Source organism: Prunus avium, chromosome 2 (genome assembly GCF_965620075.1).
Source record: "Prunus avium chromosome 2, drPruAviu1.hap1.1, whole genome shotgun sequence".
Classification (NCBI taxonomy): domain Eukaryota; kingdom Viridiplantae; phylum Streptophyta; class Magnoliopsida; order Rosales; family Rosaceae; genus Prunus; species Prunus avium.
The window spans coordinates 33,575,249-33,580,379 of NC_142285.1; the positions used below are offsets into that span (position 1 = coordinate 33,575,249).

The 5,131-nt window shown below is 39.3% G+C and overlaps 1 pseudogene; it reads right to left on the reverse strand.

Moving 5' to 3' along the window:
- Positions 1 to 780: 780 nt before the first annotated feature.
- On the reverse strand, positions 781 to 4,793 carry LOC148296894 (uncharacterized; annotated as a pseudogene).
- Positions 4,794 to 5,131: the final 338 nt, after the last annotated feature.

Below are 5,131 nucleotides of genomic sequence, written 5' to 3' on the forward strand. Positions count from 1 at the left end.
TTTTTAAGTTTGGCGCCTTTTTTCTTTCTTTTTTTTTTTTCATGAAAATTTTGGCTTTTTTTTATTATTTAAATTTTGGCACAACGGAAAATATGAATTCCCGCACTGTGGAAATTGTCAAATGACGCCTATTTTGGTGGAAATTAAACTCGGGAATTTGATGCCTCAATTTCCATGATTTTTTCCGCGCATCATTTAATAAATTCCACGCTTAAATTGCCAAACAAGGGAATTGTCAATTTCTCATCTTAAATTCCCGACTTTTAGCTAAATTCAGCGTTATTTTCCCTCATCCAAACGGAGGGTCATTTCAATTTCTAAGCAATTGAAGATTTCAGTGTTTGGATTTATGTATGTCGAATTTTGTAAATGACAGAAATTGAAAATTTCAATGTTTTTTTTTTTTTGGTCTAAACCATGAGGTGGTCCTGGATGGGCCCCAACTATGGGTGGCACCTTTAAGCCTTAACCACAACCCAGACTAATCCCCACTCACACCGGGTCGGCCCGTAAGGGGTAAAGTGTTGGCCAAAGTGGTGACTCCGTACGAGAGCAGGGATCGAACCCCTGACCTCTCTTAAGGAATGAGAGTGCCGAACCACTCACACCAACCACCTTGGATAACTCATATAGATTATAAATGACGGAAATTAAATATTTCGAAAGAACAAACTGATAACCGACATAGAAGGTTATTCCTCGAAGTATAAAATAACATATATATCGTTTGATGAACTAAATAACTCAACTTAAACAAATAGAGCATATTAGCAACCTAAATCACTCCCCACATGCAATAAATATCAATAGCATACTCTTTTTTTTCTCAATTGGGAGTGCCTTTAGCATCTGAAATTGTTTATCATTTTCTATCAGCCAAGCACATGCTTTGAGTTGTTCATTTTCATTAAGACCTGGTACTGCTTGTACTTCAGCATATACCTATGCTGGATCAAGGTTATTAGTATCAGCATGGATAAACTCTTCAAATGATAAAGCCATTCTAGCAATCGAATCAGCAATAACATTTTTGACAGCACCTCTTTTCTTTGTAGGAAGAATATCAGAAGAAGTTGATGCACAATTTCTTCTCTTTTGACCATTTGTTAAGGTTGGTGAAATATCATCAATAACATGAATATCTTCTAAATCTTGTGAATCACCACCCAAATCATCATGATCAACTTCATTAGTAGGAGTCATAACCTCACTTGCATCTACATTTGTTTCAGCACCCTCTCTAGTGGCTCTATCTTTGCTACACAAATCTACTATATCATCACAATTTTCTATAACTTTAAATCGAAAACCTCTAGCATCGTCATGAGACTACCAAACAAATAATCAAAGTCAAATAAGAATCTTATAAGTACTTTTTAACAACAGAAAGGAAAAAAAACACACATGATTAAAAAAAAAATTAACTTTTAATATATTTACCTTCACGTATTCTTCCCAAACATGATCTTCATCTACACTTATCATCTTTTTTGTTGAATCCTAACTGAATCTACTTTAACTTAATATATCACTACTCCATAGAATTTTTTCCATGACTTAACACGATATCTAATATTATCATCACTTATCTAGAGATTAAATTGTGCAGCTAATATATTTGCAGTAGTATTGTAAGTAACTGCCTTCCATCCACCATCTCCTTTGTGACCTAATGTAACACCCCGACCCTAATTTAATTATCCACTTCAATTATTTAATTAATTTAAAAGTGAGATTACAATTTTGCCCCCGAGGGTAGGGGTAATTTGGTAACTTTTTAATTCAAAAAGATTTTGGGGAAGTAACTAGTGCTATTACGTAGGTCGTACCGACATGAGTCCATAGACACGTAGTGGGCTCGAATCGGAGTTGTAACGAAAAAGTTACGATCAAAACAAGCTCAGTGGCATAACCGTAATATTTTCAAAGTTGGTTTTCAAAACCTGATTCTCTCCCTCTCTCTCGCGCAACAACCCTTCCCCCCCTGATTTTTTGAAAACAGCCGGTGGCTCACCGCCGCCACCACAGGCCACGGGATCGGACCCAAATTTGTCACATCCCGGGACCAGCTCCGCCGTAGCACGATAATGTCCGCTTTGGGCCCTCCGTCTCTGCCCGCACAGTTTTATTTCTAGGAGCTCACGAGCAACTTCCCAGTGGGTTATCCATCCTGGGATTGCTTTAGCCCCAACTCGCTTAACTTCGGAGTTCCGATGACTCCGAAGCCAGTGAGCTCTCAAAAGGCCTCGTGCTAAATGGAGGCAGGTATGTACATATAATGCACATCACCCTCTCTCCATTGGTCGATGTGGAATCTTACAAAATTGACCGCCTCCTCTCCCTCTTCCTGCCCCACCCCTCCTCAGCCCCGATTTGCCGCTCGTGTCGCCGGAAAACGTAAAAAAAAGTCGGATTTTTGGTTAATTTCCGACGCTCATTCGGGTGATTCCGGCAACCAAAAATCTTCAAACTTGGTATGCTTTTTCATCCTCTCGATGTGTTCTAGCTGCTGGTTGGGTTATTTAGGATTAATTTCTGCATTTTGGCTGTCAATTAAGCGATAAAATATTGGCCGGTTTCGGCCCTCAATTCCGGCAACTTCCGATTACTTTTTGGGGTTGGTCCAAGAACAACAGTTGCTCCACTCAATGTCCTAATCATGTAGGTATAGGTCTACACCGGTGCTTTGGAGCTTTTTAGATCGCCAAAAATTTCTTTGGGCACCCAAGCACTGCCAGCGCGTGGCACGGCGTGTGGGCCACTTTGTGGCCGGTCTCTTTGTTCAAAAATGATCTCCATGTCATCCCGAGCACGACGGTATGCTCGGATTTGAATTTGGTTATCATTTGATCGTCGATCGGATATCGCATATTAGGCGTTATCTGGTTCGATGTGTTCGGACCGTTGGATCGACTTCATTCCAATATATGTTGATCTAGACATCCATAGGATTGTGTAGGATTTCGCGGATCGTGAATTGGTGTCCTTGATGTTCCGATTCAATAACTTAAAGTTTGTTTTAAACGATAACTATCCGATTGTACGATCGTGAACGATCTGACCGTTTGATTCGGACCAAACTTGCTAGACATGCTTAGTAAACCTTGTGGAACTCATTAGAACTTTCAGATCGTAAAAGGGAGGTCGTGGGCCCGGTTGACCAATTTGGAAAGTTTGACCGTCCGGTTGACCGAGCGTCTTCCGAGGCTATCCCATCATCCGAAACACGTAATTGGACTTTAGGAACGCCTCGTTTCTTGTACACTTACTTGAAACCGGGGAAACTAGGATTTTAATTTAAAGTTCTTGTTTGAAGCGTTTTATATTAATTTTTGTACCCGTATTCTGAAATAGGTACTCCGGCTACTCACACGCAGTAGGCGGGACCCTCTCAGGGTCAAGTAGCGTGTGATTACTTGTGAGTGGAATTTGTTTTCAAACAATAAGCATGATTTTATGATGAAAAGATTAAGCACATTGTTTTAATGGTTTATTGAATATATTATACATTCAATTGTTGAACTTAATGTTTTTATAAAGCATTTGCAATATATATTTCGGTTTTGGCATATTGAGTATCTTGAGTTTATATATATGGATTTTGAGAATTTTTATCTATGTTTGGTTATGTGTGGGGGTACGTGGGGTGTTGATGTGAGATTTTGAAAAGAAGTGAGATTATAGTTATGTCAGTTTGAAGTGCTATAAGCACTACCCTATGTACCTCCCCGGATTTGGAACTTTTGATTTGGAATTTTAGATACTTGGATATGTTAGAGCCCGGGCACCCTTGACGGAGTGTTTCGTAGACCCTTAGTGGGGTAGTCTGCAGGCGTAGGACTTGTTACAGGCGTACCAGTATTGAGGATTCTGCTATACGTGCTGGTGAGCTTAGTCCCAGTTGGACGACTCGTTCCCTAGCCACATGGTCAATTGAGGATTCTTCCATGTGGACTAGTAAAACAATCCCCCGGTTGGATTGTTTCCCCGATACAAACTAGATGATGTTATATATATATATATATATATCTATTCATTCGTTCTTGTTTCTTAGTGAGGATACTTCCTCACTCGTCGTGCCAACCGGCACGCGTTTTGAGAGTTTATTTTGGACATTATAAGGAAAAGTTTGGATGGGATGATTAATAAAGTTTCATTGTGGGATTTCGAATTTAGTTATGGTTTTATATATATATATGGTTATGATGGTTATGATGGTTTTGAAAGTACATGGTTTTCGGCATTATTTTCTAAATGGTGGGGTTATATTATGTTGGTTTCAACTGTAAATTGAATTTTGTTTTTGTCCACTCATACTTTTCTGTTTTGCACCCCCCAGACAGTAGTTGATTGAGCTGAGCGGCAGAGCCGAGTAATGAACTTCTGAATCCCGAGCTTTCGTAGGATTCTTTTACTCATTCCTCTCTATTAAACTTCATTTTCGTTTGTAAACTAAACTCTTAGATCGCCCTGTTATCGCCCATGATAGGGTTTGATTTGTGAGGCTGGAGGCCTTTGTTGTAAACTGTTTAATTCGTTTATGAAGCATGCTGCCTGTTGGGATATTTAAATGTGTTTTTAACATGTTGAGAAGTTTGGGAAATTTCCAATTTTCAGGGGAGACTCTGCCGAATTTTCAGCATAGAGTCTTATTCTTTAGTAAGTGGGCCCGGCATTGGTTTGATGCCAGAACTTTCACGGGAATCGTCCCGGATTCCGAGGGATTCAGGGAGGGTCTTGTCACCTAAGCTGCGCTCCTCACGAAGTATATCAAGCTATAATTCACTTTCCATAGCTATATTTCACCGAAAATAGTTTTTGTCTTCTCCTTCAGGTTCAACTCCTTATTTGGCTTTCCTTTTCCTTGACTTTCCTTTGCAAGCCTCTTTTCCTCCAAATCCATTCATGACTTTAGCCCCTACTTGTTCACTTTTGCACGTTTAAAATACAATTAGAAAGGAAATTAGGTAGAGAATCCCAACTTTGGACATCAGTAAGCATGACAACATGTGATCGAATAGTCAAGTACACATAGAAACAAATAATTAAGAAGTAATGATCATTCTGATTAAATTTTTCTCCCAAAAAAAAAACCATGAAATACACGAAACAAGGGAAACAAAGTTCCAAG